Raw genomic sequence first — 14,916 nt, 5'->3', positions numbered from 1 at the left:
CTTAAAATAAAGCAAAGAATGATTGACACCAAATTTGGGATAGTGCTTACCTCTTATGGGGAGCTGGAGGGATAAAATTAGGAGAGGCACACAGGAACCTCTTAGATCATGCCATTCAAAGTGTGATCCTCAGCCCACCAGCATCTGTGTCGGCTGGGAACTTGTTAGAAATACAGAGTCTCAGGCTCTTCCCCAAGAGCACTGAATCAGAATCTGCATTTTAACATGACCCCCAGGTGATTCATAAGCACATTAAAGATACTTGTAAAGTCCTATTTCTAAGGTGGATGATACATACGTGGTTGTTTGTTTTAGCAATATTCTTTAAATGGTATAGGTTTTAGACACTTTTGCATATATGATATACTTCACAATTTAGTAACATTTTAAATATTTTTAAATATATGTTAAAGATAAAGATGACAAAGAACTGAAACCAAACCCAGATACTTAGACTCAAAATGCAATGCTATTTCTGCTGTACCATGCCTTTGCCCCAGGACAGTAAATGAACTGACTCCAATAAGTTTATCCATTTCTAATGGTCATGCTTCAACTGGATGGACCAAAGGCATGATAAAAATAGATAAACTATTAGAAGCTTCAGTGGCTTGATCATTTTTATTGATATTTTGGGGTGGGTGGTGGGTGGGAAAGTTATTTTCCCATAGACAATTCCTGCCTTTAATGCTTTCCTGGAAAATGTTTTGGAAAGTGGAATGCCTGAAATTTGAACTTTATACTTATATATTTTATTTAAGGTGAGAGAGGGAGAAGGAAGGGTGAAGGGGAAGGGATTCAATCCAGAGATCTAAAAAAAGAATTATATATAAAGTCTCAAACATGATAAAAAATGTTTAATTTGATTTTACATCTAACTGTTGTACACTGTGTACATGAATATTTAAACTATTAAAAACAGATTATACTTTAAATATTGATAAAATTAATTTTCTGATGTAAACTTGCAACTCAAAATCCTTGTTTATTTGGTTTACTTGAGATTATATTTGGGGGCTGGCCAGTAGCACACTCTGTAGAGTGTGGGGCTGGTAACATGAAGGTCAAGGTTTGGATCCCTGTACAGGCCAGCCACAAAAAAAAAAAAAAAAATGAATGAATGAATGAATTGATATTTGGTAAAGAGAAAATTTAATTTTTTTATATCAATGCTTAAAAGAAGTAATATTGATAAGTGCTGTAGTGGAAAACTTTTTTTTTAATTATTTTTATTTTTGACACGTAATAATTGTGCATATTTATGGGGTACAATGTGATGTTTTGATATATGTATGTACTGTGTAATAATCAAATCAGGGTAATTAGTACATCCATAGAAAATTTAAATTTAATGTTAGCTATAAAGATCTGCTAATAGTAACTATGCGAATGATAAAGCAGAAGATTGTGTAACTGTGAAAAAAACATATTTTTAATGCTCTTGAAAAAATTGTAAAAAAAAACCTTAAGCACTGATCTTTCTTCCTTGATAAAGGAGTCTGTTATAAGCTAAATCACTGTCAACAGCTCAGTGGACTGTGAACTTCCCTCTTTGAAGTATTAGCTGACGCTGAGTCTCAGCCCATTTAAAATGGGTACTAATCTAATGTTCCAAACTCACTTGTACAAAAAGTGACTTTTTTTTTCCTCTCATCAAATCCTATATTTAGCTCCTCATCTGCCAGATGGCAAAAGCATCCTCTCTGTCAATTTTGGGCAATCTTAGTCAATTCAACAGCTTCCCCTCTTCCCAGCACACACCCATACCCATACTTCTCTTTCTCAGAGCTTGTGAAGTACCAAGGAATAAGGATGAGACAGACAGGGATACTGCCTGGTCCTTTGTCATGGTCTGTGTTGGCATTTACTATAACATCCTCATTCCCATTTCGTCTCCAAACCATAAAGATCAGTCATGATTCCATGTCCCAAAAGGAAAGCCTCTCCAGGCTCTCAGCATTCGACACATTCATGCACTCTCCCGTGCCACTCTGGGTCTGTGAGAGTCTGTCTCAGACCCTCTCTGCCTGGCCCTGACACTCAGTCATTTCTTCTCAATGGCTCCTACACCTCAAGAGGTACAGAAGTTCTAGCAGGTGGGCCACGGGATCCCTTCCTAGAGACTGAACGGACTCTAAGCTCGCTTCATTTGACTTTCTTCACTTTACAAGACAAGGTATCTACTCTTTGAGAGAAAAGAAGGTACTGGAAAAACTGGCTCTGACTGATCACATATTCTTATACGCCTGTGGTAACGGCATGAGTTTGTGCCCTGGGTTATTGATGATTCTAGCTTTTGAAGTTCAAAACCTTTTTAATCACAAAGGTTTTATCTCTGCCTTGAGTTTCCGAAACATATTTCAAACCTCAAAAGCCAAGGACTGACGTTTTGTGTATCTTCACTATGCTGCAACAACACTACTACCCCAAGGCACGGCTGTCAAGAGGTCAAGTTTGAACTGGGGAAGGACCACTGGGTAAAAAAAATATATTATCAGAAAAAAAAAATCGGTATATCAAAATATTATTCAACTACACATAATTGTAAAGACCCACACATTTGCTCCATTGCTATATCTTATCTTTTAACCACAAACTTTGGCAATGTATTTATAGCATTTCATACATGTGTTTTAAATTTTGTTGTTTTCCTTTATAACTGAACACAGTTGCCAGACTTGCTTAAATTCAATAAGCATCAAATTTTCTGGTTTTGGCATATTAAGAGATATCTTCCTCTGTCTCAGTTGTAAAATCATTAACATCAGCATTTTATTTTTTCATTTTACACTATACTTTTATAAGTAAGGGTAAATATGCAATAAAATGCTCAAGTAAATGCACAAGGATTACCATATTTAGATAGCAACATTGCTAAAATGAAATTATTGGCTGGCAGATGGCAGTACCATAAGGTAACTTAAAATGGTTATTTGTCTAATTAAATAGGAAAATCAAAATTTGGTATAAGAAGGAAGGTTAGAAGTGTTTGCGCTGTACGGTTAACTCATTTGGTTAGATTGCAGCCTTATAACACCAAAGTCACAGGTTCAAATCCCTGTACTGGCCAGCCACCAAAAAAAAAAAAAAAAAAAAGAAGTGTTGATGTATAATATATGAAAATACCAGTCATATAGAAGTTAATGGTTATCTGTACTTTGATTCATTAATTTTGTTCACCCTCCCTCACCTGTATTCACATCTCTTAAATATAAGCAATTATAACAATTTTTATTTGAAATAGTTTTATTGAGATACAATTTACATACTTCACAATTTGCCCATCAAAAGTGTACAATTCAATGATTTTTAGTATATTCACACAGTTGTGCAATGATCACCACAATCAATTTTAGAACATTTTTATCATCCCCAAAAGAAACCCTGTACCCTATATCATCTACCAATCCCCCATACCCTTCAGCCCTTTCAATCACTCATCTACTTTCTGTCTCAATAGATCTGCCTATTCCGTACATCACATAAATGGAATTATAAAATGTGTGTTTGTGATTGGCTTCTTTCACTTCGCATAATGATTTCGAATTACCATCCATGTGGTAGCATGTTTCAGTATTTCATTCCATTTTATGGCTAAATAATATCCATTGTATGAATATACCAAATTATATTTATCCATTTATCAGCTTGATGAATTTTGGACATGACCCATGCCATCATGCACACGATAAGCACAAAATAGCCACGGGCCTTGTCTTCCACTACAGCACCAAATCCCTCCCCTCCTTCCCCTTAAGAGAAGCCTCCTGACTTAAATAGAAACCCTTTTGCTTCTGCAAGGGTGCAATTCTCCACCCTGGTTGCATAGCTTCCACATTAGCATAATGCCCCTCCTTGATGGTATCAGCCAGCCCTCGGCCACTATGTAAACTCTCCTACCCCCACATCTGGTGCTGTCCTCCATTTGAGGGCAGCCCTGGGCTGCCCTCCAACTTTGGGTGCAGCCAGGCAGATTCTTTTCCTTTAATAAAGCTTGATCGGTAACCGGCGTCTCGGCTCACTTTCTTTCACAGTTAACAGACACTTGAATTATTTCCACCTTTTGGCTGTTATAAATAATGCTGCCATGAATATTTGTGTACAAGTTTTTGTATGAACATATATTTCCAATTCTCTTTGATATATATGTAAAAGTGAAATTGCTGAGCCATAGGGAAAATGTTTAACCTTTTGAGAAACTGACAGACTGTTTTCCAATGTGGCTACATCGTTTGCATTTCCATCAGCAGTGTATGAGGGTTCCAATTTCCCCACATCATCACCAACACTTGGTTTTATCTGTCTTTTATTATTATAAACATTCCATAAAGGATGTAAAGTGGTATCTCATTGTGGTGTTGATTTGCATATTCTTAAATGACTAAAAATCTCAAGCATCTTTTTATCTGCTTATTGGCCATTTGTATATCTTCTTTGGGAAAAAGAAAAGTCTATTCAGGTTCTGTGCCCATTATCAATTGGGTTACTTTTTTTATTATTCAGTTGTAAGAATTCTTTGTATATTCTAGCTACAAGTTCTTTAACAAATATAGGATTTTCAAATATTTCTCCCATTCAATAGGTATTTTTATTATTTTGATAATGTCCTTTGATGCAGAAGTTTTTTTATTTTGATGAAGTCCAACTTATCTATTGCTATAGAGCAAATTGTGCACCACCCACCGCCCCCCACCAAATTTATATGCTGAATCCCTAATCTCCAGTGTAATGGTATTTGGAGATGCAGGCCTTGGAAGATAATCGTTTAGATGAAGTCATGAGGGTAGGGCTCTAGTGATGGCATTAGCACCCTTATAAATGGCATCAGAGAGCTCTCTCTCTTTCTTCTCCCACCGCATGAGGACACAGTTAAAAGACTGTTGTCTCCAAGTCAAGAAGAGTCCTCATGAGAACCCAACTATGCTGGCACTCTGATCTTGGACTTCCAGCCTCCAGAACTGTGAGAAATAAATTTTCATTGTTTAAGCCACCCAGTCTGTGGTATTTGTTATAGGAGCTTGAGCTGACTAAGACATCTATTTTTTTCTGTTGTTGCTCATGCTTTTGGTGTCATTTCTAAAAATCCATTGCCAAATCTCAGGTCATGAAGATTTATACCCTATGTCTTCTTCTAACAGTTTTATGGTTTTAGCTCTTATATTTAAGTCTGTGATAGATTTTGAGTTAATCTTTGCATATGGTGTGAGGTAGGGATAAAATTTCATTCCTTTGATGTGGATATCCAGCTGTCCCAGCACCATTTGTTGAAGAGACTATTCTCTCTCCATTAAACGGTCTTGGTACCATTGTCAAAAATCAATTGGCTATAAGTATATGAGTTTATTTTTGACTCTCAACTCTATGCCATTGATAGAATACTGGTTTCATATTGTCTTGATTATTGTGCCTTTTTACTAGATTTTAAAATCAGGAAGCATGAGTCCTCCAATTTTGTTATTCTTTTTCAAGATTGTTTTGGTTATCCTGGGTCCCTTGAATTTCCATATGAAATTTAGGATTAGCTTCTCAATTTCTGTCAAGAAACCATCTTGGATTTTGATAGAGACTGTGTTGAATCCATAGATCAATTTGGGGAATATTGCCATCTTAAAAATTTTAAGCCTCCCTACTCATGAACACAAAATATCTTTCTATTTATTTAGATCATCTTTTGTTTCTTTCAACAATGCTTTGTAATTTTTGGAGAATAAATTTTGCATTTCTTTTCTTAAATTTATTCCTAAGTATTTTATTCTTTTTGGTGTTATAGATTTTCTTAATTTCATTTTTTAAATGGGCATTGCAAGTGTATAGAAATATAATTAATTTCTAACAATTTATTGAGATAATTTACAAACTGTACAATTCACCCATTTAAAGTGTACAACTCAATGGTAGAAATAAAATTGATTTCCATATATTCTATATCCTATGATTTTGCTGAACTCATTTATTCTAAGAGTTTTTAGTGATTCTTTAGGATTTTCTATACACAAGATCATGTTGCTTATGAATAAAGATAATTTTACTTCCTCCTTTTCAATCTGGATTATTTTTTTGTTTGTCTTAATTGCCCTAGATAGAAATTTTCAGTACAGTAGAAGTGGTGAGAGGAGACATCCTCTTCTTGTTTGTGATTATAGGGGGAAAGCATTTAATCTTTCACCATTAAGTATGATGTTAGTTGTGGGTTTTCTGTGGATGCCCTTTATCAGGTTGAGAAAAGTCCCTTCTATCCCAATCTATTGAGTAGTTTATTGTTGTTGTTGTTTTGTTTTGTTTTGTTTTGTTTTTTGGCACTGCCCCATATGAGGATCTGCATCCTTGACTTATACTGAGTGTTCTTACCATGAAAGGGTGTTCAATTTTTTTCTACATCTACTAAGACAATAATTTTTTGTATTTTCTTCTACTGGTTGATTCTTGGATATTAAACCAAACTTGTATTCCTGGGATAAGTTCAATTTGCTCACAGTGTACAATCTTTTTTATATGTTGCTGGGTATTGTTTTCTAGTATTTTGTTAAGGATTTGGGGGATCTATATTCATGAGAGTTATTGGTCTGTAGTTTTATTTTCTATGTCTCTGTCTGGCTTTAATATCAGTGTAATACTGACCTTATAAAATGAGTTAAGAAGTGCTCACCCCTAGTCTATTTTTTGGAAGAGTTTGTGAATATTGCTAGCAATTCTTCTTTAAATGTTTGGTAGAATTTACCAGAGAAGCAATCTAGGCCTGGAATTTTTTGTGGGTCATTTTTTATTACTTGTTTACTCTCTTAATAAAGGTCTATTCAAATTTTCTATTACTTCTTGAGTCAGTTTTGGTAGTGTGTGTTTTTCTAAGAATTTGTTCATTTCACATAAATTATCTAATTTATTGGCATACTATTGTTCATGTTATAATCCCTTTTATTTGTATTAGATCAGTAGTAATGTCCCCTCTTTCACTACTGATTTTAGCAATTTGAGTCTCTTCTCTTTTTTTCTTGGCTAGCTAAAATGATTGTTGGTTTTGTTGATATTTTCAAGGAACTAACTTTTGGGTTTGTTGATTTTTTTCTCTATTGTTTTTCTATTCTGATTCATTAATTTCCACTCTAATATTTTATTACTTTCTTTCTTCTGCTTGCTTCAGGTTTGGTTGGTTGGTTGGTTGTTTCCTTTAAGTATCTAAGGTGAAAGTATAAGCAATTGATTTGAGATCATTCTTCTTTTATAATATAGCTATAAATTTCCCTATAAGTACTGCTTTAGTTGCATCCCATTAATTTTGTTACTTTTTGTTTTCATTTTTATTCATCTCAATATATTTTTTAATTTCCCTTGAGATTTCTTCTTAGACCCATTGATTATTAAGGAATGTGTTAATTTCTGTGTATTTATGAATTTCCCAAATTTCTTTCAGTTATTGATTTCTAATTTCATTCCATTGTGATTGGAGAACATAGTTTGAGTAATTTGAACCTTTTTAATTTATTGAAGTTTGTTTTATGCTCTAGCATATGGTTTATCCTGAAAAATATTCCATGTGCACTTGAGAAGAATTTATATTCTGCTGCTCTTAGGCAGTGTCTGTTAGGATTAGTTGCTTTATAGAGTTTAAGTCTTCTCTTTCCTGTTGATCTTCTGCTTAGTTGTTCTATCCATTATTAAAAATAAGATATTGAAGTTTCTAATAACTACTATGAAATTGCTTACCTCACTCTTCATTTCTATCAGTTTTTGTTCAATGTATTTTGGGAGCCTGTTGTTAGGTATATATGTATTTATAAATCCTGATGGATTGGCCCTTTTATCATTGTAAAATGTCCTTTGTTTCTAGTACATTTTTTGTTTTAAAATACATTTTGTCTGATATAATTACAGTCACTCCAGATTTCTCTGAGGCTCTGTTCACTTTTTTTTTTTTTTCCTCTCTCTCTGCTCTTTGGATTTTATCATTTCTGTTGATCTGTCTTCAAGTTCACCAATTCTTTCTTTCAAGAAGAGCACCTTTAAGTGTGAACTTCCCTACGTTCTGTTTAAACTAAAGTCTGTACCTTAAGGAAAAACTAGAGTTCTCTTTTTTAGAATCTGCCTCTCCCCCTAGGCAAAATCCCAAAGCCACAGCTGGGGGGGGGGGGGTGTACTTCTCTCTGACACCCTTTCTTTAGGAGCAGAGTGCTGGGTAGGACAGTAGCCTCTAGTCTTCTCAGTTCGCTTCTCCTAGCATGGACTCTCTACCCTGCAAACAATCCTGAGGAGGGCAATTGAGACCCTAGTGTTCTCAGCATGCAGCACCTGAAATAGTGCCTCTGCTCCAACCTGTCAGTGGTGCTCACCTAGAATTTAGCATCTACAATAAATAGCTGGGGTGGATGAAAAATGCTATTAGCCTGCGCCTCCTGGGAAGATGTCATTGCCCTGAACAGGGAGCTTGGAGAAGAGGAAGCATTGTCATGGCTACACCTGCCTGGGGTGGAGTTTCCTCCAGGCTGAGTTGGACTAAGGAAGATGGCAGATCAGGATTCAAATGCCACAGACTCTTGCTGTTCTTATCACGTTTTAGTAGATTTTCTTGAATAAATGATTTTCTTGAATAAATGTTTTTTAATTTGTTTTATGCCCTGAAGACTATTACAGACTTTAAATGCTTGTATTTTCTCTTCATAATTTTGACGTTATGCTTCTTTTGCTGGGGAGTCCACAGAGCTCCTGAAAAAGACTGTCCTTTATTTATTACTAAAATTTTATTTTTTAAATTTATTTATTGGCAGCTGGCCAGTACAGGGATCTGATGCTCTAACCAATTGAGCTATTTGGCCAGCTGCTCTAAATCAAACTTTAGGAAAGCTCATCTGAGCCCTTCTTTTTTTGTTTGTTTTTTGAACGAGGCCTTGTACTTGGTCCCTGTCTTTAGCCTGCTGAAGACAGTCTTAGCAAAGAATCGTGCTAAGTCAAACCCCCTACCCTTGAGATCTGATTACTTTGATATCTGATCAAGTTCCTCATTCCTACTCTTGATACCTGATCATGTTGGCCTGACTTTAGCAACAATCCTATTCAGTCAGTCTAAGAAGAATTCCCCTACACTTGAAGTCTCCTCTTAGTAAGTTTCCATCCTCTGACGCCTTTATTCTGCTCCTTGACTGTAAATCCCCACTTCTCCTTGTTGTATTTTAGAATTAAGCTCAGTTCTATACTGAAGTCTCTCTTCCCAATTGCAATAGTACTGAATAAAATCTGTCTTTACCACCTGTAACTAGTGTCCACCTTTGTTTCTCTTTGACACACTTCACACTAATGTTCAGAAGTGGAACCTCAAATAATTTTTTGAACACTTAATATCATATGTAGTTTCTAAATCCACAAATCATGTAATAAAAAAGTTAGAAACTGTCAAATGTGTTACTAAAGTATCACATATATTGCTACTACATTATTAGAGTATTGAAATATTACATTTATTTTTGATTTCTTCCAAATCCCCATCCTGATGCCCATCTCTCACAGTCTCTTCCCTGTGATTTTAAAGTCTCCAGAACTTTGCATACCTGCTGCTATTATCTCTATAACTTCTCTGTGGGTCTCTTACCTCTCTTCTCAGAATGTCATTAGCCACCAGAGGCATGGACATGCAGCTCAACTCATGTTAGTGATTGGGTCAGGAGCACAACTATGTCAAGCGGATAAAAATATAGTATCTGAGACTTAACAATGCACATGGTATAATCCTGCTCCAAGGCTATAAGCTAGAGCTCCCCCCCCAACCACCCAAGCTAGTTCTGTATCCTTCAGTACAGGCTAATAATCCAAGGTAGTCACAGGAGATCAAAGTAGAAGTGTGCCCCCACAGACTCATCACAACTCCTGAAAAAAACAGCCTGTTTCCAGCCTTATAACCCCAAGGTCACGAGTTTGGATCTCCTTACCCCCGCCAGCCACAAAAAAAAAGAAAGAAAAAGAAAAGAAAAATTAGCCTATCCATTGGCAAGATGTAAGCAAGGAGTTTAAAGGAACAACTCTGAATGATGTTCATTCTGAGAGGCTAAAAGAGATGACCATCACTTGGAACAGCATGGTGCTGATAACACCAAGGTCAAGGGTTCAGATCCCTGAACTGACCAGCTGCCAATAAATAAATAAGAGCAAACTGTAGCACCACTCCCATTTATCCCTAATTCATGATAGGACTTCCCCTTCTTCTCTGCCTAAGGACGTTTGCATGGCCTGTCCTGAAACGCTTGTTTGCAACTGGTAAAAAATGGACTTGATACACTGGATAATGCTCTTAATCATCCCAGCCTAGTCCCTGGGGAACATACTCCTAGTTCTTGAACGGAGGAAACTATAAGAAATTCGAAGAGTAAAACCACCCTCGAAAGGGCGGGATGGGGGGAGTGTAGAGGAGCACTAAGAGCTGAGGGTCCAGAGTTGGCCAGCAAGGCTTCTACTTACCAAGAAAGGAAATTTTTATTCCAATTTTGAGGCAGGAACAGCATAGGAGAAAGATAACAGTAGTAGTCCTGGCAGTGAAGGGGGCCAGAGGGGAAATAACAGAACCCACAGCAGCAAGAACAAGAACAAAGGAGGCAAGTCTCTGGAGAGTTTAGAGCACCAGTGGCAAACTGGGTTGGGGTTCAGAGTCCAAAATTCCGTCATAATTATTACTAAAGCCTGAATAGTTTCTGAGAGGATGTGGCATAGGACTGAAGTTATTCTTCTAGTATGAACAAAATAGACCCTGCTCCTCGAGGAAGAAAAGGAGTTGTTTCCATTTATCCTCTCCTCTCAACCCTATTTACCCACCCCTCATTCTAATATCTTGCTTGCATGCAAACCCTCTGAAGCATTTTTGATATGTAGTTCAACTTCTAAGTGTGGTAAGAGAGGCATTCCTGTTGATCTAACCTTTTTGGAAAATAGTTTGGTACTGTATATTGAGAGCCTTAAAAATGTTTATAACTTGTGACCCAGAGATTCCACTTCTAAGGAAATAATCCAGAAGAAAAAGATTTAGGCACAAAGATGTTTATTACAGTATATTTATAATACTATACATAAGTATTACACTGAAGTATCCAACAACAGAGTAAAAAATAAATAAATAATGGTATACCCATTTGGTTAAATATTATGTAGCCATGAAAAAAATTATGATTTTATAATTAGGAAATGCTATAAAACAATGTTAGACAAGAAAAGCAGGTAGCTTGGGTATATTGTATAAGTTCTATTATGTTTAAAAAACAGAAAAACAATGGAAGGATGCCAAGAGGTTAATAGTTGTTGCCTCTGGGTGGTAGAATTCAGAATTATAATTGACTCAAAAAAGAAATAATTTTCCATACTTTCAAAATTGTTTTCAATTATCACATTAAAAAAATTTTTATAGCCAGTGAAAAGAATCATTCAAAAGGAAGTTACCCAAGATGAGCTTCTCTGCTCTGTCATCCATTTTGAACCTCAAAGAAGTAGCTGGACCTGCTAGGATGAAGGCTTAACTCTGCAAACCTTTTTCTGTACTCCTCTACCCCACTTACAGGGTCCTCTAACTCAGGACTGCTGGTTATCCCACAAGAATAATACACCTTTTAGGCAAACACACAGAAGCACAAGACATCGTGCATGGGTGGTAATCTGCAGCTCCAGAGCAGGGAAAGTTCCAGTCTGGATTGGGAGAAGATGAGTACAGAAAGAATTAATGAGAGATGGATAGAAGGAAGGAGGGAAATAAGGAATATGAACTGGCTCTCTGAACTCAGAACTATGCCTGGAAATGAAAGAGACCACTGACTCAAGAGCTTCTCCAAGAAGCTTCACTTTAGCCCCAGAGGAAAGTAGTAGTTCTCTTTGGATAAGGACCAGGAGTCCAGAGTTTGAACCCTTGTAGCTAGAATTAAGTGATTGGAAGGGAAAAATGGACTATGAAAATAAGCCAAGTCTTTAGAGCGGAATTTCTCAAATTTTATTGTACTTTTAGAATTACCAGGGAGATTGTTTAAATTGCTGATTCTACCACCAGAAATGCTGATTTAATAGGATTTGATTTAATAGGTCACGAATACCACACTTTTATCAAGTAATGCTCTGCCCCCAAGTCCTCTTGAGGCATTAAGCACAGCTTTAAAAATCTAGAGACTCTCAGATTGTAGGCAAAATACTGTATGTGTGCATTTTTTCTGGAGAAGGTTCATAACGATCATCAGATTCTCAAGGAGTTTCATAATTCAAAAAGGCCAAGAACTGTCTTAATGAGCACAAAAGGTTAGAACTAAAGAGGCCTTATTCAAGCACCAAGTTGGAGGGACAAGGGCAAGGTTAAAAAGAACACACATGCAACCAGGATGATGTGGAGTGAAAGCCAGTGGGGTGGAGACACATGAGGATGCACCTAAACTATTTTCTGTAAGTCTGGAATGTTAATAGCTTATTTTTATTAGCCACAAGCAACTTGGCTCATGGGTGTGTGTTCACATGCTTTAAAGGCACAGAGGTCAGTGAAACATTAGATCCAAGAGAGATTAACAGGAGGGAAGGTCAGTGAATTTTCCTAGCCGAACCGACTTTGAGGTTTTAGAGAAAAGGGAAGAAAAGATGGTTAACTGTTGGGATCTTACAGTCTGGAGTTTAAGCTGCTATAAGGAGGTAGAGTACTGGTGGTGTGTATGAAAGCAGCTATAGTTGAGACAGGCGCACAATGATAGAAGTGGTCACTATGAGCCCAAACAACTGGCATTATTCCCTACCTCCCTATATCATCAGTCATGGTGCTCAGGAGTCCAGACTGGAGATTTTGATCAAAGAAGATGCTGAGACAGCAGCAAGAAGGACAAGAGCTCTTCTGGTGCTCTGCCAACTGTGGGATAGGAGAGGAGGGAGCTGGGTTCCACCCCATACTCCAGAAGGTACTCAGAGGGACTGGCTTTGTTGTTACAAGGAGCGAGCATACTCATATTTGCCCACCTTCTTTGTTGTCTTTCCTACGACTGTGGCCTGGGAAATGACTATTACATATATTATCATGAAAGGTTTGCCTCCTGGACCAAATCTCCATTTGCTAAATTTCTCTTTAAACAAATTTCTCATTCATCTGCCATACTGCAATAGCCTCCCAGCTGATTTCCCTACCTCCAATCTTCTGCGCTATAGCACAAGTAAGTCTCTAAAATATTCAACTGTTCCCTCAATGGCTACAAAGAATTTTTTAAAGCCTCAGAATCCTGTTTTTAAATGAAACGTTACCCAGAAGCCCAATTTAATAAAAGTTAAGAAGCAAAGCTGTTAAAATGTGTAGGTGGCCCAGTTTCCCTTCTGTTCAGATCCTCTCACCCATACTGGTGGTTGCTTGGAGGCCCCAACGTAGAACCCTAGGTCTCCACAGTGGTTTGAAACCCATTTGCCTGCATGTGGCAGGAAAAGAACTTCACAACGCAAGCACCACACTTTCCCCTTTCCTAGCTCCATTTCCTACTGCTCCCTATGTGCCCCTGTGCCTCAGTCACGTGGAGTTATTAGTTTCCAAATTCACCATTTTTTCAAACCTTTTTATTAGAGAATTTCAAATATACTTAAAAATCACATAGGATGCTATAAGGAACCTCCATATACTCATAACCCAGATTCAATGATTATCAGCTCACAGCAAATTGTGTTATATTTATACCCCCATCCACTCTTGCCCCATATTACTTAAAAGCAAATGTCCTCATCATAACATTTCATCCATTAAAATTTCAGTACCCTGGGCTGGCTCATGGCTCACTCGGGAGAGTGTGGTGCTGATAACACCAACGCCATGGGTTCGGATCCCATATAGGGATGGCCAGTTCATTCACTAGGGGAGAGTGTGGTGCTGACAACATCAAGTCAAGGGTTAAGATCCCCTTACCAGTCATCTTTAAAAAATAAAATAAAATTCAGTACCCTGCTCAAATCAACAAGGAATTAATTATAACCCACAATATCAGTCACATTTTTAAGATAATAGTAATGCCTTAGTAACATCAAATATTCAGTGTTCAAATTTCCAATTTTCTCATGAAATGTCATCATAAAGATGTTTATATGATGATCCAAATAAGGTCTTAATATTGATGCATTAAGATTGATGTTTTTCTTTTAATCTACAGGTCTCCTTCCTTTATTTCTTCTTAAAATTAATTTATTAAAGAAATTAAGTCATCTGTAATTCCCCCTATTTTGCTAATTACATCCTACTGGTGTAGTTCAACATTTCCCTCATCCTCTGTATTTTCTGTGAAATAGTAATTGGATATAGAGGCTTGATTAGACTCAGGTTTGATTTTTTTTAAAACTACTTCATTGGTGATATCTGTCTCTTTCTGTGATATTAGCAGCTGCTGATGCTTAATGCCTAAGATCCATTTATTACAGATTGCAAAATGGTGATATTCTATTTCAATCACTCTTTCATTTTTTAGATGAAATGTTTCTATAAAAAGAAACTTCCCCTCACCTACTTGGATACCTAGTGAACCAGATTCTTTTCCTGCCTCTGTACTTTTGTACATCATTCCATCTGATTTCTAACTTCACATTTTCTCCAACTGTTGGGATCCTAATTATCCTTGGAAACCAATCTACCACCTCAGTGAAGACTTGCCCTCCCTCTTGGCAGAGTCCCTGGCAAAGTCTTAAGAAGGTATCATTATAATAATGTTTACCTCATTAACTCATTAATTTACTGCCTCCATCCCTGGAATTGGAGCTCCACAAAGACAGAAATAGTCTCAGGCCCTAGCATTGTACAAAGTAATTATTGAACAAATTTTTGCAGGATGAATGAAATACTAATGGAGACAGGGTTTCACTTAAGAAAAGTCAGTTTCTTAAGTGACACTATGTATAATGTGGGTTACAAAGCAACTGGCAACAAGGTAACCATCACTAGACGACCAATTCAAGACACTC

The sequence above is a fragment of the Cynocephalus volans genome, chromosome 4 (assembly GCF_027409185.1).
Source record: "Cynocephalus volans isolate mCynVol1 chromosome 4, mCynVol1.pri, whole genome shotgun sequence".
Lineage (NCBI taxonomy): Eukaryota > Metazoa > Chordata > Mammalia > Dermoptera > Cynocephalidae > Cynocephalus > Cynocephalus volans.
This window is presented reverse-complemented; position numbering follows the sequence as displayed.